The 24409-nt window shown below is 41.9% G+C and overlaps 1 protein-coding gene across 2 annotated transcripts in view; it reads left to right on the top strand.

Moving 5' to 3' along the window:
* Positions 1–24409, top strand: part of LOC149257328 (golgin Putative 1) — a 256139-nt gene that overhangs the window by 81751 nt on the left and 149979 nt on the right. The gene's annotated exons all lie outside the window — the stretch shown is intronic.

The raw sequence follows: 24409 nt of genomic DNA, 5'->3' as shown, positions 1-24409 counted from the left end.
CATGTATTTCATATCATAGAAACTTATACTATCTCTGCAGGTCAATGTATACTCTTATCACTGTAGAATGTACAAATGCTTTAATCTTCTTATGCCACTGTTCAGGATTGAGAGCAAGGTGATGAGCCTTCTCTTAGAAACACTTATACAAGGAACCGTATGAGATGATCAATTTAATGACCCTTCGATCTAGGTCTTCCCTCATGCATAGTAACGTAATAGGAGTCTCAACTCCTCTTCCTTGGTGACTAATGCTTGAATTTTTGCAATGTGATTATGCTCGAAACATGAGGAGAATAAGACTCCTTTTCTAACCTTTACTTTACGCTCAGAATTTTGATGAAGAGTGATTCGAATCTCATACACAAGTATAGAGAAGATTTTTGACAGTGAGACTTATGCTTCAAAATCGATCTTGGACTATTTATTTGCACAGGAGTAGGGAGAGAGTCTTGATGCTTCTTCTAGGGCATACAAATGATATGTATGCATAGAACCATACCGTTGAAATTTCGAATGAATTGGTTCTTTTCGAGGGCTTTCGATTGCAACATTAGTATCACAGATACTTTGATTTTTGATAGGGGGTTTGCTTCCTTTTCGAAGGCTATTGGAGAAGTTCAATAAATAGGCTTTCGATGCCCTTCAATAATTGGAACAATTTGTAACAGAGATCAATCATACATACCAGAGATAGCTTCAGAAGTTTGGAGATTTTTGTAGACCTTATGGAGACACTTTTGACCTTTGCACTGAAGGATATTAAAAGCTAATAAAAAATGAAATTATAAGAAACTGATACATGGCGGAAAATGCTTCTCAAGCCTTAATGTATTCTATTCCACTCACAAAATAATGATAATCATACAATATATAAATACATCAAGAATATGTCTTAGGATAGTGTGTCTATCTTGGACACAATCACTTTGGTTGAGTGAATATCTCAACCACACACTAATCTAGGAGCCTAACTAGTTGGAGAGAATCTCTCAACCAACTAGACCTAAACAAACTCCCAAGTTTGAGGAACTGACTCATTCTAGAATAGACAAGTAGGAATTAATCCAAGTTTTATAATTTTAATTATTTTGGATTTTTTGATTGTTTTATGTGAGTGTGAGGCTAACATTCACCCCCTCAATCATAAGTCCAAAGTAAGAACCTGGTACCATCTCCAAGTCTTCATGTTGAAATTGCTGAGCTGATCCTCAATGAAGAACTGTCTGAAAAACCGCCAAACTGGATGCTAAAAAAAACTCCAATATGAAGAGAACAAACCAAGAAACATGAATCAGCTGCAAGTTTGATACATCCCTGAAAGTTGCTTGACAACTCCATAAAATGTCAAGCTACAATGCAAAAGGATCCATCTATCCTTTGCTTAGTCCAATGACCATCCAAGTGAACAAAAGAATGTCCACAATTGCTCTCAATCAGCATCCCAATCGCTTTCCTGCTGGAAAATTTTGATGCCCACTGGTGGATTTGTTGAGTTTGTCGAAACTTTTAGTCTGACAACCATCTTCAATTCCATTATCATTTCCCCCCTTTGTCAACTAAAAGGAGAGACAATCATCTACATTTGATTTTTGAACTCCCCCCCTTAAGGTGTAGGAGAGTTTCTCTTCTTAATTCTTTAGGAAACTTTATCTTTACCTCTGTCTTAAGTAGAATGTAGGACTTCTGCAGTTTCTTGAATTCTTGATTCCATTTCCAAGGGTTTATCCATCCATAATTAACTGTTATTTTAGTCTTCTTCTGCATTCGACATTTCTTTGATAGATGATTTGTCTTCCCACAATGAAGACAAGGATGGAGGTCGAAACATTTACTCTCCATATGACCATTTCTTTTACAATGGTTACACATAACAAGATTCTGGGTATTTTCTAGAAAACTTGCACTTACAAACTGAACTGGTTTTGAGAAATCTAGAACATAAAAAGTGTTTTCTTTGTTGTATCCCAAGCCATGTCGATCTTTGTTGAAAGAAATTTCTTCCCAAGGTCTGATCACCTTCTTGGAAAGACCATTTTGTTGTTGTTCTTCACACCTACTACTGTTACTGATATTCTGTGCTTGATTCATTAAGTCATTTGTATCACACTGAGCATCAATCATCTCTATTAACAATTCATCTGTATCGCATGTTGCATCAAACTTTTCAATTAGATCTTTAGTACAACTAGTTGCATCATTTAGTAGCACAACTTGCTGGATGAGATCATCTATGTCACAATTTTCATCAACTTGGTGGATTAGATCATTTGTGTCACAACTTTCATCAACACGCTGAATGAGGTCATCTGTTTCACAAATTGCATTTGTTGTTTGGATGAGGTCTTCTGTGTCACACACTGCATCTATCTTTTCTGTACATCGTGCATTAAGTAGATCTTGTTTTTCACTCAATTTTATCTGGAGTGCATTAATGAGTTGTTCTTTCATATCTAGTTCATTTTGAAGATCTTTTGTTGCTTCTAATGTGCTAAGTCATCTGATTGATTATGTTTTGATTTTGCTTTAACTTCCACTCAAGTACTTCAATTTTCTTGTGATTATGATTACACTCTTAAAATACTTTAATTTCTAGCTCTGCACTTTGAAGAAGTTTTCCTCCTTTACCCATTTTGGTCTTTAACACGCTCGCTTGTACTCTTTTTATTTTATTTTATTTTATTAAATTGAATGCTTAAAGTCATGCTCTCTTGATTTTTGCTTTGTTGATTTGGAGTAGCATCGGATGTGCTCTAGCCACGATAATTGGTGGAGAGGCTAAAGCACATGAGATCTCCAATACTCAGAAATGGTTTGGGCAGATTCTAAACAATTTGGGAGATATTAAAATAATTAATATTTTTAATGGAGTCCCTAAGTCTAAACTTACGGAAAATAAAATATTGATGTGAATTAATATAAAACTGTGTTAGAAGGGTCCAAAAGTCATGGATCAAGCTAGAGTTAATCTTAGCCGTTGATTAGCGACTTAATCTTGGCCATTGATTTGTCAACGAGAAAAATATAAGAGGAGGCTTGAGGGCCACTTGGAGAACACACTGGGTTGATCAAGATTTCGACTTTTTGGTGCTGGGTTTGCTGAGGAAGTCGAGAGAGTGATCAGAGTTGCAGTTGAGGGTAGTGAATACAGAGGCAGAGAGGCAGAGATAGTACCAGGAGGATCAACGCAGTGGCTGAGAGTGAGGGACGCAAAACCAGCCAGGGGTTCACGCAGAGGCAGCCAGGAGCTGCGCAGTGCCTTAGAGGGCCAACGTGGGTGATGCAGAGGGCTAGAGGGTTGACGCAGTGCCTCAAGAGGCTGACGCAGGCCAAGCCAGAGTGACGCTGGGTAAACACTGGGCCAGAAAGGGCTGACATTGTCTCTAGAGGCTGACGCTGGAGTTTTGTGGGGCAGATTGGCGCTTTGAAGCTGTCGAAGTGTTTATCCGGGGTTTTAGCTGGAATATCTGTCTCCGACTAAGAGGTACTACTGCTGAGATTATTCTCTGTTGGGTGAGCCGGTTTTGGCACCCAGATTGTATTCAGATACTGCATAATAATAAAACCCTCAGATAGTTGCACCGGTTTTCCCGCATTGGGTTTTTCCCGGGGACATTGGTCCAAAAACAACAATGTCACTTGTGTGCTTGTTTTGTTTCCTTCATTGGATGATCTGTAATGTGTTGAGCATGTACTTGTATTTATTTTCGGTATTTACATGGTAAATAACTTGCTAATTAATAGAACAAGTAGGTAGGAATAAATAAGTAAAGTACATGAAGGGTTTCTAACAATTAGACTTAGAAATTCAAACATGGTATCAGAGCGTGGTTGCAGATCACAAGAGCACTGAGGACATCGGCCGAGTAGAGCAACAGCAACAGAAAACAGCTATCCCGAGTGACAGAAGCTGTTCCTAGCAGAGTAGCAGCAAGGAAGGGGTGACGTAGTGCCTGTGTCATCAAGATTGAGCCAGGAAGAGGCCAACGTAGAGACTGAGGAGCGCAGAAAAGGCTCACGTAGAGCCACGCAGAGACTAGGAGGGTCAACGCAATTGGCTAGGGGAGCACTTCAGCCAGTGCCTGATTGTGCAGAGCCTAGGAGCACTAACCTTTAGTTTTCTGGGGCTTAGGAGGCTGTGGGTAAGTTGCAGAGTGGAGTTGGTGGGGCACTGTAGTCAGAATAGTACTTAACAAGGCAAGGCCAAGGAGGAGGGAGTTGCTACCAAGGATTTCTAGTCGAGAAATCCAGATTAGTGGTGTAGTTGCACTAACAATTAGAGTGGGGGCATCTCGACATTGGCAAGAGGGTTTCTAGGACGGAAATTGAGGCTCAGAGGGAGTTATTCCAAGAACTTCCAGGAGGGAAGTAGAGGAGCAGTGAGATGGTAGTGCACGGGGTAAGAGACCAGGAGAGACTGGACGAAGCCTCAAATTTCGTAGTCTGGATGGCCAAAATCTTATCCGTTCTAGATAGGAATCATGTCAAGCACTTTGCCTTGAGGACGATAGCAATCCCAATTGACCCAGCTGATAACGACAAGTACGAGGAGGCAATGGCGAGGGCCAAGAGCATCATTCTTGATGGGGTCAAGGACCATGTAGTACCACATATTGCCGAAAAGGACACGACAAATGAGATGTGGGAGGCCCTAAAGAAATTGTACCAGCGTACTTTTGTGTAGAGAAGGATGTTACTAGAAAATCAACTGCGGTCATACCAGATGCAGAAGGGAGAACAGATCGACCCCTTCCTTGGTCGATTGAAGGAGATCCGAGATCAACTAACTTCCATAGGAGCCATGCCGAATCAAGAATTGATGGTGAGAACAGCCCTAAATGCAATCTCAGAAGAATAAGAGGTGTTTGTCTAGAGCATACTGGGCAGGGCAACCCTTCCAGATTGGGAAGAAATGTGGGCGGCTCTTCGCTAAGAAGAGATTAGAAGGCTGAGCAAGGCGGGGAGTAGCGACAAGGGGATCAGAATCAAGAAAGAGGAGGAGGTGGATGCTGCCCTAGCATCTGAGGGAAAGCAGGAGAAACAAAAGAAGAAGGACTTCTCCAAGGTCAAATGCTTCCACTGTGGGGAGTTGGGTCATTATGCGACCTAGTGTCCAAGGAAGAAGAGCAAGGGAGAGGCCTCTGAGACCAAGGCTGCGCCAGCAAGGGTAGAGAAGGAAGTGGAGATTGACAATGACTGTGCCATGAGTGCATACACGCCACTTGAGCGGAAGTGGGGAGACATCGAGCTGTAGTTAGACGAACTACAGGCGATGAGGGGCATGATCCTCGAGGTACCTAGCCTCTTGGATTAGACCTTGCTACGGGAGCCCTGAAGAGGAGTAGCAGTACTGGCGGATGTCAATAGAGACGGATGTGGATGGAGCGACAGAGGGAGCTACAGTGCAGGATTCCCAGGACAACGTGAGGCAGCAGTGCGAGAAGCATGGGAGTGTTGCACCAGTGCAAGATGGCACAGAGAGGTGTGCAACGGTGCGAGATGAATGGAATTGATGCAACAATGCAGAGGTTAGAGAGGGAGCACTTGTCAGTGACAGAGGGAGCTTTAGCATTGAGAGTGTTTCTAGCTTGACGGAGATGTCAGAGTTGGGAGATCAGTTACTTACTTCTAAGTAACTGAGTTGCAGTGCAACAATTAGCAGTGGCAGTGCTATGGGCAGCATGAAGCAGCATGATGAGAGGGGTTGCCATACGGATGCAACAGTGGTAGTGGCAGGGCCATGGGTAGCAGTACATGATGCAGCAGGCCTAGCATCAACACCAGGACCGATGTCGGATGATCAGGGTGATGCTCAGTGAGGAGTATTACTAGAGCACAGTGCTCACTAAGAGGGAGTGTTGATTTGGGGTAGTATCGGAAGTGCTCTAGCCACGAAAATTGGTGGAGAGGCTAAAGCACATGAGATCTCCAATACCCAGAAATGGTTTGGGCAGATTCTAAACAGTTTGGGAGATATTAAAATAATTAACATTTTTACTGGAGTCCCTAAGTCTAAACTTAGGGAAAATAAAATATTAATGTGAATTAATATAAAACTGTGTTAGAAGGGTCCAAAAGTCATGGATCAAGCTAGAGTTGATTTTAGCCGTTGATTAGGGACTTAATCTCGACCGTTGATTTGTCAATGAGAAAAGTATAAGAGGAGGCTTGAGGGTCACTTGGAGAACACACCGGGTTGATCAAGATTTCGACTTTCTGGGGCTGGGTTTGCTGAGGAAGTCAAGAGAGTGATCAGAGTTGTAGCTGAGGGGCAGTGAATACAGAAGCAGAGAGGTAGAGATAGCACTAGGAGGATCAACGCAATAGCCGAGTGTGAGGGACGCAGAACCAACCAGGGGTTCATGCAGAGCCAACCAGGGGTTCACGCAGAGCCAGCCAGGGCTCACGCAGAGGTAGCCAGGAGTTGCGCAGTGCCTCAGAGGGCCAACGTGGGTGACGCAAAGGGCTAGAGGGCTAATGCAGTGCCTCTAGAGGCTGACGCAGGCCAAGCCAGAGTGAAGCTGGGCAAACGTTGGGCCAGAAAGGGCTGATGCTGTCTCTGGAGACTGACGCTGGGGTTTCGTGGGGCATATTGGAGCTATGAAGCTGTTAGAGTGTTTATCCGGGGTTTCAACCGGAATATCTACTTTTGTATAGAGAGGTACTACTGTTGAGATTATTCTTTGTTGGGTGAGCCGGTTTTGGCACTCAGATTGTATGGCACCCAGATTGTATTTAGAAACTGCATAATAATAAGACCCTTAGATAGCTCCACCTGTTTTCTCGCATTGGGTTTTTCCGGGGACATTGGTCCAAAAACAACAGTATCACTTGTGTGCTTGTTTTGTTTCCTTCATTTGATGATCTGTAATGTGTTGAGCATGTACTTGTATTTATTTCCAGTATTTACATGGTAAATAACTTGTTAATTAACAGAACAAGTAGGTAGGAATAAATCAGCAAAGTACATGAAGGGTTTCTAACAGTTAGACTTAGAAATTCCAACATGCTTCAATAGGATGAGGGTGTTAGATACCACCGAAAATGCACCCCAAATTTTGATTACAATCTTGAATTTAATGATTCAACTTACCCTCTCTCAAAGTAAATTATAACAATGACCTTCCCTTAAAAGAAAATTCGCCTATCGCTCCATATTACAAACACTCCAAAATTATAAAAATTTACACCTTATCACTCCAAAATTACAAAAGGAAATTACACCTTCTCTCTCCAAAGAATTACACCTTATCACTCAAAAAAAAATTACTAAGCTAACAACTCACTCCAAAATTAGAAATTTCCAGATAGAAGCTACACTTTATTTCTCCACAGCTTATCTCTCCATTAATTTTAGTTTAAAAAATTAATAATTATTATTTTTATTTTTTTTCCTTAAATCACTTTATAAAAAAGTGTAAAAATCACTTTGTGTTCAAACTTATAAAGCATGCACCGTACGGGAATTAAAATTATGAAGAATGCAACATACTTGTTAAATCTTTTGGAAATTTTTTGGGCGCGGTACAGACTCCAGACACAATTCAAGGCAGATGGGTTCCAGGGAGTCCACGGTGCTGGCTCCTCCAAGTTGGCTCAACGCTGGTCCTGCAAGCTCCTGTGTGATGTTTGCTCAAGGGCTTCTTTACTCACTAGAAAGCGCTAGTGGGTCACTTTCTAGCCCAACTTATTTCTTTGAGCACAATGTTGATACAGGTTCTCTACACTGGCTAATTTCCACAGGTATCTTCAGTAAGGTGTTGCAGATCTCCATGCTGGTCATTTCTTGAAACTCTGCAGTAAAAATTCGATCTAGTTTGCAATTGCTGTGAATGCTTGATGCATACCCTAGGGCTTCAGTCGACAATCATTTTTTTTGTTTTTGCCAAAACTGTTGAGTGCAGAACTAAATGCAATTGGATTTGTAATGCATAAACTAGAAATTACAACACTATTTCATAACGCCAAAATGAAATAGGCACGGGTGGCTCAACGACTAATTTTTGGATATACCAAGTATGGAGACTTGAGGAAATATCTATGCAGGTTCTTTGACACCACTTTTGGAAACAAAAGAGTATCATGCAGTTACTCAGAGATATGCCAATCACTTGGTGTAGATGAACCATTCCAAGTTCTATTTGCAACAGATGTTCTGCAGCAAGTTGTTGGTGCAAAAGATACTGGTCTACAGGTAGTGATTTCTCTGACACTACTATTGGAAACAAAAGAGTATCACGCAATTACTCAGAGATATGCCAATCACTTGGTGTAGATGAACCATTCCAAGTTCTATTTGCAACAGATGTACTGCAGCAAGGTGTTGCTGCAAAAGGTACTGGTCTAAGGTAGTGATTTCTCTGACATCACTATTGGAAACAAGAGTATCACACAGTTACTCAGAGATATGCCAATCATTTGGTGTAGATGAAGCATTCCAAGTTCTATTTGCAACAGATATACTGCAAGAAGCTGTTGCTGTAAAAGATACCTGTCTACAGGTAGTGATTTCTCTGCGTTCAGGGAATGCTCCTCTTCCTCCTGATCACAAATTCCGTACTGTACACTCCTTGTTAGAAATCTAGATGATGTAATTATGACAATAAACACGCCGAGAATTCAAACCACCGCTGGATCATGCCTTGTACGACTTTAAGCCTAACATTTCCAGTTTTATCTGATACTTCCTACGAAACTTGGGATCCATTGTTTGAAAAAAATTCAGGTTAGTTGCTTCAACAATAACTGCTAAAACTTCATGAACACACTTGAAAATTACTGTCAATATGCTCCTCGTGGATATTTGACCGTAAATCAATATGTTCCTGTACACCTTCGAAACCTAAAAAAATTCAGTCGGTTTCAAACTAAAATTTGCAAATTTGGTAGATCCTGTGTTGGTAGAGCTAAATAATTTAGTCAAATCCACCATTGAACCTCAGCAAATGCAGTAAACACACCAAATAAGCCTTCTTGGGACAGAACTCACCGTTGACGTGCTTAAAAACATCAAAGCGCACCTGCAAAGATGTTGAAGGGTTTCGCCTCATGAAATTTGCACAGAAAATGTCGAGCAAACGAGTATATTGACTTGAAGAAGAACTGTCCCGACTCCAAATCTTTAATTCCTGGCAATAATCCATGCCAAATTCCAGTTCCTATCCTGTCATATCTCAATCAAAATACAATAACAATTGCGACATTAAATGAACAGAGGACACCAAGCAAAAGCCAAAAGAATTTAACACTCCACAAGTGCTCTCATTTGCAGCTGGAATTCTCTTCAGCAATAAAATATCCAGCAATGCCTATTGCACCGAGGAAATTGATCCCCATCTCATAACCCCAAAGAGCAAACCATGCCCTTTGATACCAATTAAGGGATATTAAAAACTAATAAAAACTGAAATTATGAGGAACTGAGACATGGTAGGAAAGGCTTCTCAAGCCTTAATGTATTGTATTCCACTCACAAAATAATGATAATAATACAAAATATAAATACATCAAGAATATGCCTCAGGATAGTGCGTCTATCTTGGACACAATCACTTTGGTTGAGTGAATATCTCAACCACACACTAATCTAGGAGCCTAACTAGTTGGAGAGAATCTCTTAACCAACTAGACCTAAACAAACTCCCAAGTTTGAGGAACTAACTCATTCTAAAATAGACAACTAGGAATTAATCCAAGTTTTATAATTTTAATTATTTTGGACTTTTTGATTGTTTTATGAGAGTGTTGGCTAACATGCATCTATCCCAGAGAATGCGGCTTCCTTAGGGCTGCTAGGCAAGGTTCTCGATCTTCACAAATGATCTTTTTATGTCCTTGTTCTGGAGAAGTATTTTTGTGGCCTTGTGACAGGGATTAGGGCTAATAGGCATGCCCAGAAATCCTTGATCTGCTTGCCAAAGAGTGCGTTCTTGGGAGAGATGTTCACTATTTAATTTGGTCTCTTGAAACAAAGCTAAAATGCTCTTTAAATACCTTCGCTACCTTTGATGAGACCTGCGACCTTGTCTCTGTAATTAGGCCTTGATAATGTGTCCAAAAATTTGTCTTAGTTGCCTCCACAAATTCGGCTTAGGTTTTTTCGCTTTCCTTGAGAAGAAATGATGCTAAATTGACCTTCTTTCTGCCCTCTGGACAGAGCCCTAGCTCTGATACCATGTTTATAAATCTAGGGTAGATAGTTAGGGTATTTATTAGATTGATTTCTCTTCCATTCTTGACATTTTCTTGTGAGCTATATTAGAGTGTTAGCATTATTATTTAGTTCTGTTAATCATCAATACAAATGCCAATAAAAAGATCACAATGCAAAAACAAGAACACCAGATGTAGGCTGCTAGCTAGGGCCAAAACCTCTCATAGAGAGGAAAACCCAAAAAATATCTTCTTATATAACTTCAATGAAGACTTCTTGACCTTGACCTTGACCTTGACCTTGACCAAACCTTCCAAGAGATGAGCCAACCAAACCATTAAACAACTTCTCTGCAAAACAAGACTAAGGAAACCCTAGGTTCTCCTCCAAAACTCGCACATGTGGACAATAGGGACATAGATTTCCTTTCATTGATCTTCAAAGAACTTCACTAGCTTCCAAGAGAACTTTGCTCTTCTTTCTTCCTTGACCAGACTTTGCTAGAGAACAAAGTGAGATGCCTTGCTTGTAAAAAGATGGGTCATTGTCCCAATAACAAGGGGAAGAAGAAGGGTGTTGCAACATTAGCCGAGGTGGGTGTGTTTGCCACTAGATTTGACTCAGAGTTTGCTTTAGTGGTGAGTCTAACCATAAGTGTTACATCCTTTAGTGTCTAGTTTGTAGACAATGGAGCTTCTTGCTGTATGATTGGAGTTGGAGAGCACTTTATAGATCATACAAAGATTGATATAGATTTGGAGGTGGTGCTTGGAGATAACTCCAAGGTAAAAGCGTCAGGTATAGGAACTGTATCCATTTGGAGGGAGCCACAACCTCCCTTGAAAGTGACAGAGCTCCTATATGTTCCAAGGATGAAGAAGAATCTAATTTTAGTTTCTAGTATTTTGGACGAGGTATGTGATGGTGTTCAAAGATGGACAAGTACTCATGTATCCCAAGGGATCCAGTATCACTTCTGCTAGAGTGATTGGAGTCTGCCATGGGAGACTACAAGTTCATGTTTCATCCTATTAGAGCCTTAGTGTCGACAACTAGTAGCAGTGGTTTGTGCAAGTTATGGCACAAGAGTATGGCCCACTTGCATCATGGAGCATTCAGGCTACTGAGGGAGATAGTCACAGGCTTACCACATTTCAGTACTGAGCATCATGATGAGTGCTTTGGGAACATACACCAAGACTCCTTTCCCGAGCAGTGACAACAAGGTAGCAGGGATCCATGATTTGATTCACTTTGATGTATGTGGCCCTATGTCTTCTGTTTCCTTTAGTGGATTCCGATTATGTCACTTTCATTGATGACTACTCCAGGAAGATTTAATCACTTTTTTCTTTTGTTTCATGCTTATTTTTATTAAACGTTAATATTATGGTGGGACTTCTACTGAATTTAATTTGTCTTTAAAATGGCAGCAAATAAAAATCCAGTGAGGTTTACATTAGATTTCAATGCAATTCCTATTCAACCTCATGATTTGTCGATGAGCAATTATAAAAAATGTTTACCAAAATTTGCAGGAAATAACGTAGTACCGGTTAAGGATAATTTGACTAATTTTCTAAATTTGTCAACAATTTCGAGGTAGAATATGAGGATATAGTGATGAAGATGTTCATGCAAACCCTTGAAGGGGATGCACAAGCATGGTACAAAGTAGTGTTGCACTTATCGCAACAATTTCACCAAAACCATCCTCGGTGATAATATCAACAATATTTATTGCAAAATTTTCCCTTTTTAAATTATTGTGAATGTTTAGGTAATTGTCACGATAATTGTTAGACCGTGAGTCCCTAGACAATCACAAAATTTAGAATGAGAGTCCCTATACAATCACAAAGTTTGAGACCATGAGTTGTTATCCTTATCTTGATGAGGTCTCATCATGATCCATTGATGAGTTGTTAGTGAGATCTACAACATCTTGGAGGTCATATTGATGTGTTATAAATTCACATGTTGAGATCAATACAGAACAATACATTGCCTTGGGGATTTTTGACCATCTTGCTTGTCTTGTCTTGTCTTGCTCTTCATTATGGGAAGCCAAATCTCCTATCTGAAAGGTGTTGAAAGCAAAAGAAACCTAAGAAACTAATTCAATATAGTGGACAAATTCATGGAGATGGAATCTACAAGTGAAGAAACTACACCAGGTTTACAACCTAGTCAAAATAGAGCTAAAGACACAAAAAAAGAAGTCAAAAAATGCACCCCACACCTAAAGGGGGGAGGACAATGATAAAAAGAAACTCTCCTACACCTTTCAAGGGGGAGTAAATTAATGAAGTGAAGATAGTTAGTGGTCATCCAAAAGCCACCACATTATCCAAAGAAGATTAGTTAGTGGTCATCCAAAAACCATTGTATTATTCAAAGCAACTTGGTTAGTGGTAAACCGTAAACCACCAATTTCCATGGAGAATGGTTAATGGTCAACCAAGAAATTGACCACCTAAAGAATCTGAAGTCCCGCCTTGGATAGTTTCCATAATAAACTATTGCAAAACTTCTCACCTTACACCCAATAGGGGGAATATCATATATCATTCTTCAATTTTTGAAGTATTGTCTGTCAAATTTGAATAGGGATCCAGTCAACAATTGGGAATTGCAGCATAGCAATTGGTTTCCTCAACAACAATCATTGAGAATTTTCAGATATAGTAGTTGTTCACTTCTAGACATCCAGATATTGGCAGCTTTCTAGGCATATCGTATTTGAAGCTCAGTACAACAATTTCAGATTGAAGATGACAAAAATTTATAAAATTATTCAGACTTGTGATTGAGGGGGGAATGTTAGATTGTCAGTCCCTAGACAATCACAAAGTTTGAGAATACAATTGTCATGAATTGTAATCCTTATCTTGATGAGGTGTTGTCATGATCCACTAATGAGTTGTCAAATCTAGATCTAGATCTAGAAGATCTAGATGCTCAAATTGATATATTACAAATTAATATCCTAGAATCAATACAATGTATGAGAATGGCATAAAGCCTTTTCCGCTGCTTTGTTTGTCTTATAAGGTTAGAGTCTATTGAGTCTATATGTGAGCTCAGCCTTGGTGCAATCTTCCTAATGGCACTTCTCACAACATAGCAAATCTCATATGAAAACTCTCACATTTCCCAAGGCAGTTCACAGTTTTCAATGAAAAATGGTATAGGTGGTCAAAAAGTCAGCCTTATCTCAGCTTTTAGAGCATGATGAGAGGATTCCATGTCGCGTGGATTTTTTCAAATCTAATCATCCAATCGCTTGTTACATCTTGGTCAAACTTGGTTAACAAGTCAAAAATGGTTTCCTTGGGGCATTTCAAGCAGAGCATAAGGTTTTTGGTGACATGTTACATCAAAATTGGTACCCAATGAGAGGAACAAAACCCATGTTTCAGATTTTGCAAATCTTCAAGGGTGTTAGAGATCACCCACTTGGGGATAATGATGTGGCAAAACAGATTTGCAAGAGGCTTAATAGGGGCAAATATTAATGGAAATTGACATGTAATATGTCGAATTTGGTCTATAGAATGAAAAAAAACAAAACCCATATCTCTATTTCTCCAAATTCCCAAGGGAATTAGAGCTCTAGCACAAGGATGATTAGGTGGTAGGGAAGCGATGATGTGGCAATGCTAGGCAAGATATGAAGAGTACAAGAGATACCCAGTTCAGATCTAGGCCATGTTACCCACCATTTTGTGGGTGATATCCCTAGGAGAAATTTTTTCTCCAAGATGGTCCTCAGCCGACAGCCAATAGGCCCCTTGTAGCTACCATCTAGCTCGTTGTGCCATTTCTTCGCCACCTGAGCCAGCCATGTGGTCCCTCACCCATCTGTCATGATCGTATTTTTGAAGGTGGGCTTTCCAAACCTAAAGGTATGCTTTGTCATTTGGTAATTGAATAATGTAGTTTACTTATCATTGAAACTTCTAGGCAAGGATTAATGGGTGGATTCAACGGAAAGTGTAGGCTAGGTTTGTGCTCTTGTCTCGTAGATCTCTTTGGGATGTTACCCTTGGATCCTAGCCTTGTGGGATCTCCTTTATTGACCTTTGGGTTTTAGGGTGGTACTACATGGGAAACCTCGATTTTGGTTCCGTCCAGCTCCCTCATCCACATACATTGCTCCCCTTCCTTTCATTATAACCCCTTTCATCATTCTTTCTCACCTAGGTCCACATTTCCCCACTAGGTCCACATAGGGTTGGCCACCCCTTCCCCTTGCCCACACCCTGGGTCGGGCCCAAAACGATGCCCCAAAGGTTGATGCAACTGAAAAGAAAAGTAAAAGCATAATTGGTCACATTCAACAGGGAAATGTACCAAAAAATGCAAAAGATGGTCGGGACAAACATATTTAGCACGTGGGCAAAAGCCAATGCATGAGCTCTACCCCATCTACATGGCCATCACCCTGGTTCCTATAGGCCCTAGATGAGCCTCCCATATCATTCAGGAACCCGTGATTGTCCCAACCCCTGGTGGGCAATGAACCACCCCACCTCAAAGGGGGTACCCACTGTTATACTTTACATATCATGCTCTTATTCCTTGAGCCCCGAGCAATTAACCGAAGAAAAATCATAAAAGGCAAAAGGCATATAAAGAAGGGTGGAAAAATCAAGGCCGGGGATTCTCATGAACCACAATTGCTCCATCCTATACATTATATACCCAAGTGTGGGCTTACCTTTACTAGCTACCCTTGTACCCCGACATGTGGCCTAGGATTGCCCCTTTCATTCCCTTCTTTATTCATCTCTTTATCACATGCCACGATGCTTTGAAGGATATACCTTGGACATACTATCCCCTTTAAAGGTAGAAACCACCTAATAGAGTACTTGGTTAACCTCCTTTGGAGCTTGGAGACATTAGCACATGCCAAAGCCCACTATGGAAGGGCATGCCATTATGAAGTGCCCACCTGTTATCCATGGTTTGTAAACTCTTTAACTTGCTTTCCTTAAATGACTTGTTGTACTAGAAGGCTAGGGCACACATTGGATTTTATGTAGGATTGCAGATGGTCTCCATTTTGGGTTTGGTCTCCCTATATGGGGTCCTAACCCTCCAGAGGGCTACATTGGCACATGTAGGGTATGTGTAGAGAGTCATGGGCCTCCATAGCAGTAGACAACACTCCATGGATTCCCAAAGATGTTCAGAGATTGCTTGAGGTTCACCTATTGGACGAGGAGGATGCACCTAGTTCACCATGCCCAACCGGCCCCACAGTTGTACCATGAACTTGGCAGACGACCCAGGACTTGTATGTCGATGTGGCATCACATCTGAGCCCTTACAAATGGTCTACATGCATTTTTGATCTACTTGGAGACCCATGAGGTTACCTGTGTGGCCCCACACCCCTTGGGAGCACCATAGGTTTATTATTTGGAGAATAAGGGACCAACCCCTTGTCTACTGCTTTTGGGAGTCCTATTTCTCATTATGGCACCTATGGACTTCATTAGGCCTCTTAGAAGGCCCACCGACATGTATTATTGATCATTCGACCTCTTGGGAGGGTTGTTCTTTTGTTTATGAGCTAGTTTGATGGGCTTGTCACCAAAAGTTAGTTATTTTGCACATTATTTTATGAACTAGTTTTGCTCTTTGTTGATATATAGCAACTGGTTGGGTGAAGAAGGGGTATTGATTCAAGAGCTACATATTTGAGTATTGATTCCAAAGCTGCATGTTTTGAAAATTCGTGTTACTATTTTGTTGATTGGGCATGGAAGATGCTTTTGGAGACTCAGGGATCTGATGTGAGTTTGATGTATCCGAAGAATTTTGATGTTGAGTAGCTTCGTTATTTTGGGGTATTTTATCAGGTGTAATTTTCAACTTTTCACAAATATAGTTCAACATCGCCATTGCTTGATCATGAGCTATTGATGTTGCATTATGATTTCGATCCACCTTATTTGAAAAGATCGCATGATCCTTTTTAAATTCATTATGATTCTGCTTGAGCTGATTTTCTATTATTTTCGTTGTATTCTGGAGCTCCTCAATTTTCTCGACATGTTCAGTGACCTTAGTCTCAAGATCTATCAAATTTTTATTAAATTCAGCCAACGACATTGATGCAGACATTGATCGGGTATGTGGTGGTGTATATTTATCCAACTCAACCTTCTTTCCTTAACTTGAACTTCATAATAATAATAATAAGGTTGATTAAATATATGTAGATATATATAATTATATAGTTAAATATTAATTAGATTATATAGTTATTAAATATTGATTAGTTATATAATTATAAATTATATAACAATTAATATTAGAATTATATAACAAATAAATATAACTATATATACATATATAAATTACATGAGCATTAAATAATCAATGAAATGTGATTGAACAGGTTCGATGCTGACAAATGGGACGCGACTGTTGAGGTCAACAACAACTGATCGGGTGATGATAGCACAAGGTATACACAATGACAAGGCTGTCAGAGGGTTAGATGTGGTGTGTAATATGATAAGGGCACAAGAACTGTTGAGGTGTGACAATCGGGAGAGATGGCAGGGAATTCTCGGGTGCACGAACGTTGGTGTTGTCGGGTGTGACGAGGGGCCAAGTGCACGATAACTGCGAACGACATATCGACAATGGTCGATGGAGGGAGGAACATGAATAACAGAGACCGGAAAACAATGAAGACATGGAAATTTTGACGGTAATGCAGGTATGAGCGAGTGCAATCACGGTATGACAGTCGAGGTCGAGAAAACAATAGGGCAACCTAATAACAACAGAAGATGGAAATGCGGTGGAGCACTGGAACAATGACACAATGAGCACAGGTGGCCAGGGGAACACAAGCGAGAGGAATGTTGGCTCTGATACCAAATGGAACAAACAACTCATTAAGTGACAAGAATATATATCTATATATATATATTTATTTATTAATGTTTGAATGATGATATTTTTTTTTCTCAATCTGTCTGCTTCTATTATTGTACAAAAAGATTCAAAATGTTACAGCAAGGCCATGGCCTTGAAAATCTTGCCATGAGATTGACAATTAGCACAGCTGAACACCTTCCAAAAATGGTGGACTTCCATCTGTTACATCTTCTCCTAAGACTCTAAGTCTTGCGAAACAGACAAGCTGAAACAAACAACTATTGCACTGTTGGGAAGCGCTGAACATGGACAAATAGACATAGATCCATACCATCGACACAGAGACATATAGACACATACTATGACCTGACACAGGCAGAATTGCGAGTTCCAAAAACAGAGTAATGCGCCTACTTCTTAGGCTGCCGAGAGCAGAGTGCCATCCAAGATCAGTCGTCATCCGTAGTGTAGGGTTCCTCCACTACCCTGCACCCAAATTGCAAAGAGTCTTCCGAGTCTGAGCGAAGGACCACCGAGCCGGTTGGGACTCCCGGAGCAGGCTCGCTTGGACCATCAGGGGCGGCTTGAGTCGCCAAGGAGGAACTTCCCGTGACCGGGCGTTGAGTGTCAATTGGAGGTGCTGTCCCTTGTTCTGGCGGAATTGCCTGATGAGCTGCTGCCTGGCCACTGAGATTTGCACAATTTTCAATAGTAACTGAGACTAAGAAAGTGGAATTGGCAAGAGTGCAGGGGATTCGATAGCGGACTGTTGGATGCGCCGCATGCCCACAGTCAACCAGCCTTCCACGCCCATGACCTCTGCCTCTTCCAGCTCGGGAAACTTGAGGGCGATTTTGCTCAGGTGCCAACTCGACCGAGGAGGAGGGAGAGATGGGGGCAGACCTCTGTGAGGTGGCGCGCCCACGGGAGCCTCTGCGTCTGCTACCCATTCTTGGACGCTCTCTCGGCATTACAGAATACAGTGGATTAACCAGCGCACAAATGCACGGAGGGGAGCAACTAACCAGCACGTGAGCGCGATGAACTGGAGCTAAAGTCCTGTGAGACACTCTCGAGCCTGAGACGGAGACGGACTTGGGCACAGAGAGTGAATGCCCCTGAGCTACCAACAGCGCCTCAGAGGGGTGCGAAGTGGCAGCAAAGGGATGCGAAGAGGCCGCCGAGGAATGCCAAGAAACCGCAGAGGAATGCGAGGAGGTCGCTGGAGCACAGACATTATGAAGCGCCATTGCACAATTTACCAGGAGGTAGATGGAGGAATAAACGAGCCACATTAATAACCCTGCGTGAGACCAGCTCATTTGATCTGCACGGTTCCTCGTGGCGCGCATGGGCTGACACCTGCCCATGTGAAGCGCCACCTTCGTACCCCTACTCTGATCGAACACCCGCATCCGGGATGTTTGAACGATGATATTACATAGAAGGGCCCCTGGATTATACACTGCCTCAGGTACCTCTTGGTGAAAGGGCATGATATTCTGATTGTGCCCTTTTGCCTAATTAATCTAAAATTACAAAATTATTAATTTTTTTACATAACAGGGTAGTTGTTGGATATGTGGAGGATAGTGGGGTTTATATTGACTTGGCTCTTGATTCATGGTCAACCCCCCCTGAACTTACCGTTATGAGGACCACTTACACCTTGGAGCCACATGTGCCATTGGAGTTCCTTACACCTTGTTTATTATCATTGATGGGACATCTTATTTATCTATCCACACATGCTATGTTGCACATCTTTTGAGTGTAGTTACCCTTGGACGCTGGATTGTGTATAGCTTGTGATACACTTACTTGAGTGCTCCATCTTTTGAAGCATCTATTACACTTTTTTCTATGATGATGAGGATGTCTAGTTGAGGAGTTTATTTGCACACATCTCCATTGATCTGATAATCACCCTATGAGTGACCTCAGTTAAAGATTTATTGAACAAAGGTATTATAGACTCATGTGCTGGTGTGTGTGTCTATGTTATTTAAGCAACGGATCGATCAGATTGCAAATACACAGACACTTGAAATGGAAAGACAACAGAGAAATACAGTAAGCAAATACAAAAACACAAGAAATTAATAATGAGTTCAACCTATCCTCCAGGGCTACATCTCCGTTCCAACTCTCGTTGGTGGCCTTATTTTATTGTGTCTTAAGCAGAGAATTACAATGCAGGAGCTCAATATGAGTCACCTGAAACGGATTTGCTTGGCAGGGTGGTTCTTGGATTCCCCAAGCCACTGGAGTGCACAGACTCTGTTGCCTACCAGCTCTGTGACCTTCTAGTCTACAATGGAGAGAGCCCAATGTGGTGCTCAGTCCGGACAGATCCTCTCTGGGATGGCTTGAATCTCTCAAGCTCTCTGGTGCTCGACGCTGCCTTTGGTCAGCTCGGCCCTCTGTCCTCTTTCTGCTTTTGCTTCACTGTCTTCTTCTATTCTCTGTTCTTCCTCTTCCTTCCTTTCTTCCTCTCTGGGTTCCGGTTCCTCTATGTGTGTGTTCTGTTCTCTGTTCATGGCTTTAAGGCCATTCGTTCCCATGTCTGTTCAGTTCCTTCGTCGAATCGCCTTCTGTAGTTGCGCTTGGAGTTCACTGTTCAGCGTCATCATCAGGCTCATAGGGAGTGGCCACATTACCACTTGATCTGATAATCACCTTATGAGTGACCTCAGTTAAAGATTTATTGAACAAAGGTATTACAGACTCATGTGCTGGTGTGTGTGTCTATGTTATTTAAGCAACGGATCGATCAGATTGCAAATACATAGACACTTGAAATGGAAAGACAACAGAGAAATACAGTAATCAAATACAAGAACACAAGAAATTAATAAGGAGTTCACCCTATCCTCTGGGGCTACATCTCCGATCGAGCCTTCGGTGGTGGCCTTATTTTATTGTGTCTTAAGCAGAGAATTACAATGCAGGAGCTCAATATGAGTCACCTGAAATAGATTTGCTTGGTAGGGTGGTTCTTGGATTCCCCAAGCCACTGGAGTGCACAGACTCTGTTGCCTACCAGCTTTGTGACCTTCTGGCTACAATGGAGAGAGCCCAATGTGGTGCTCAGTCCGGACAGATCCTCTCTAGGATGGTTTGAATCTCTCAAGCTCTTTGGTGCTCAACGCTGCCTTTGGTCAGCTCGGCCCTCTGTCCTCTTTCTGCTTTAGCTTCACTGTCTTCTTTTGTTCTCTGTTCTTCCTCTTCCTTCCCGTCTTCCTCTCTGGGTTCTGGTTCCTCTCTCTATGTGTGTGTTCTGTTCTCTGTTTATGGCTTTAAGGCCATTCGTTCCCATGTTTGTTCAATTCCTCCGTCGAATCGCCTTTTGCAGTTGCGCTTGGAGTTCCCTGTTCAGCGTCATCATCAGGCTCATAGGGAGTGGCCACATTATCACTTGATTTGATAATCACCCTATGTGTGACCTCAGTTAATGATTTATTGAACAAAGGTATTACAGACTCATGTGCTGCTGTGTGTGTCTATGTTATTTAAGCAATGGATCGATCAGATTGCAAATACACAGACACTTGAAATGGAAAGACAGTAGAGAAATGCAGTAAGCAAATACAAGAACACAAGAAATTAATAAGGAGTTCACCCTATCCTCCAGGGCTACATCTCCGGTCCAGCTCTCAGTGGTGGCCTTATTTTATTGTGTCTTAAGCAGAGAATTACAATGCAGGAGCTCAATATGAGTCACCTGAAACAGATTTGCTTGGCAGGGTGGTTCTTGGATTCCCCAAGCCACTGGAGTGCACAGACTCTGTTGCCTACCAGCTCTGTGACCTTCTGGTCTACAATGGAGAGAGCCCAATGTGGTGCTCAGTTCGGACAGATCCTCTCTGGGATGGCTTGAATCTCTCAAGCTCTCTGGTGCTCGACGCTGCCTTTGGTCAGCTCGGCCCTCTGTCCTCTTTCTGCTTTTGCTTCACTGTCTTCTTCTATTCTCTGTTCTTCCTCTTCCTTCCTGTCTTCCTCTCTGGGTTCCGGTTCCTCTATGTGTGTGTTCTGTTCTCTGTTCATGGCTTTAAGGCCATTCGTTTCCATGTCTGTTCAGTTCCTCCGTCGAATCGCCCTCTGCAGTTGCGCTTGGAGTTCCCTGTTCAGCGTCATCATCAGGCTCATAGGGAGTGGCCACATTATCACTTGATCTGATAATCACCTTATGAGTGACCTCAGTTAAAGATTTATTGAACAAAGGTATTACAGACTCGTGCTGGTGTGTGTGTCTATGCTATTTAAGCAACGGATCGATCAGATTGCAAATACACATACACTTGAAATGGAAAGATAGCAGTGAAATACAGTAAGCAAATACAAGAACACAAGAAATTAATAAGGAGTTCACCCTATCCTCCAGGGCTACATCTCCGGTCCAACTCTCGGTGGTGGCCTTATTTTATTGTGTCTTAAGCAGAGAATTACAATGCAGGAGCTCAATATGAGTCACCTGAAACAGATTTGCTTGGAAGGGTGGTTCTTGGATTCCCCAAGCCACTGGAGTGCACAGACTCTCTTGCCTACCAGCTCAGTGACCTTCTGGTCTACAATAGAGAGAGCCCAATGTGGTGCTCAGTCCGGACAGATCCTCTTTGGGATGGCTTGAATCTCTCAAGCTCTTTGGTGCTCAATGCTGCCTTTGGTCAGCTCGACCCTCTGTCCTCTTTCTGCTTTTGCTTCACTGTCTTCTTCTGTTCTCTGTTCTTCCTCTTCCTTCACGTCTTCCTCTCTGGGTTCCGGTTCCTCTCTCTATGTGTGTGTTCTGTTCTCCGTTCATGGCTTTAAGGCCATTCGTTCCCATTTCTGTTCAGTTCCTCTGTTGAATCGCCTTCTGTAGTTGCGCTTGGAGTTCCCTGTTCAGCGTCATCATCAGGCTCACAGGGAGTGGCCACATGTCCTCCTGTAAAGCGCTAGCCTGCTTCGTCGGTTCAATTCTTCGGTTACATCGTGGAATGAGTCTTCCTCCACCGTGGCGGTCAAAGCGGACCTCAAATCCTTCTAAATCGCGGCTTATTCCCTTGTTAAATCTGGTCTGGTCATCGGGCGCGATGTCAACCGTCCGATCTGGATCCCCCAGATCCAACGCCATCCGCTCATTTCGCGCGGTTGACTTGCTCGACCGTTAGCACGCGATGAGCGGCGGTTTTCTCTCTCCTCCGCTTGCCATGCATCGATCGCTGAGTGGAATCGCTCCGCTTTCATCCAAAACCGCTTACCGTTCAAGGAGCCCCCGATCAATACCGCCAGTTTCGGAGTGCGGGTCCTGCCTTTTAGCTTTAGCCCTTTTTGCCTTTTTCCCTTCGGTTCTTCGGCTCTCCATGCGAACGTTGCTCGGGGCTTCTCCATTTCGAGCCATTTCGCTCAGCGATGCGCGATTATCGCGCATCAAAAACCTCCTCCGTTTCTCGATCTGGGCCTCCCAGGGGCTAATTCCGCCTCCCGCGCAGTCTCCATGGGCCTCGGTCAGCGCACTTTGATTGAGGTCCTCGTCATTTTACGCTGGCTGCCACTGCCACTGGTTTGAGGTGTTTTTGATCGCTATTTTGAATTCTTTGATGTTTGTCCCGACCTGATACAGTCATTGTTCTTTTGACAGTTCTTTATGGATCCAATTCGGATCATCCATGGCAGTTGTTGAGGGTGCCCATACTTATGGATGATATTTACTTGGTCTCCTACCTTGTTGATATTATTTCTACCTTGGAATGATAGGTACATGCCATATGGAGCTTCCATTATATTACTTATCACATTTCATGGGACAACTTAGTCATGGAGGCCACAAGTATGGCAAGAGTTCATCATTTAGCACACAGCTGGAGGCCTTAGTTGTCGAGTTATTTGATGAGGATGTTTGGTACACATTCCATGCTACTATATTGAGCATGCCCCTCCATTTTGATGCTTGGTTCATATGTGGGACACATTTTATGAGGGTACACCTAGTGGAGGCTTACTTTATAATTTGTCGGAGTCTTGACATGGTCTAATCCTCATCTAAAGGAGTTGTTTCATTACCTAGTTCTATTCATGGAGGAATTTACTATTTTTAAGGAAATCGTGGATCTCATTAAACGTATTGATTCTTTTAGTAAGTGAGTTGTTGAGAGGGATATTTTATTATTATTCCTTGGAAGACCAGTGAATATTGTAAAAGAAATACTAGTTTATTGTAAAGGGAGATAGAGTTGAGACCTATATAAAGGTTTATAGTCTCCATTTAAAAGGCGTGACTGAAAGGGCTCCCAAGCTTTGGGATCAAAAGGATTCTATTTTTTGTCTAAGCTATTGTGAAGTACATGTATAACTTTATTATATGTGTGGAAGTTGTTCTTGATGTGTTATGGTAGCTATTATTTGCAGGTTTGTGATGTCAGAGTCAATTCAAGGGCCATAGAGGAGCCACGTTGTTACATTGGAGAATGTTAGGTACCCCTTAATTCTTCTTGTGTTGCTTACTCCAATGAGGAAAACATTCTGCATTTGACATCACTTGACTTAGTGCGTCTGTAGATAATCTTTAGGTAGGGGCCACCCTTAGAATTGTCTTGAGAAGTGGATTTTAAATAGATCAACCCCTCCATCAAATTTGATATTTTAGTAACCAAATTGGGGCTGCTGTACTTTTTCTGCCTAAGGCCCCCTTATATTCAAAATAATAGGCCAAACAAGATAACGCCCTGGTCTTCCCTTTCATCCACTACCCAAAATACAAAAAGCTCCAAAAAAGTTAGTTCTCTTTTTTTTTAAGCTCTCTCCTGCTCCCATTCTATACTACACACATTGATCTTGGTTAAACATAGAGAAGCCCCTTTAGGCTAGGTTTTACCTGGTCTAACGAGAGAAAGAAAAGGCTGCTAAAGTGATAGTTGCTAGCTTGCGTAAGTTTGCCTTTGTAGTCTCACAACTTGTGCTTAGGGATTTTTTTTTAACTGACTGGTGAACTAGGAGGTAACAATGAGCATGACAATGTGATGGAAAGAATGGAGGAGTGATTTGTAACTATCATGGAGGAGAAGAAAAGAGGGGGATGAAGGGACATGGTGAACATGAATAACAAAGAAAGTTGAGGGTGGATGAATTCCGTAACGCATGAGAAAGAAAGTTGACCTGACAGTAGGAAGCACTTGTCCAACGTCTGTTGTTAATGGAAGTAGAAGATACTTGGGACTTTTTGCAAGGTGTGTCTAGTGCATAGCTGGTGTAATGTATGTTACATTTTTCAAAAAAAAAGATAGAATGATCCAGTTGAAATTCATCCTTTGTATACCTATTATTAGAAAATATTTTTCTGTTTCCATTGAATATGTTTTGCTATTCAATTAC

The sequence above is a fragment of the Pinus tabuliformis genome, chromosome 6 (genome assembly GCF_031772625.1).
Source record: "Pinus tabuliformis cultivar Carrire ecotype Pingquan chromosome 6, CPIR1, whole genome shotgun sequence".
In the NCBI taxonomy this organism is placed as follows: domain Eukaryota; kingdom Viridiplantae; phylum Streptophyta; class Pinopsida; order Pinales; family Pinaceae; genus Pinus; species Pinus tabuliformis.
This window is presented reverse-complemented; position numbering and strand designations above follow the sequence as displayed.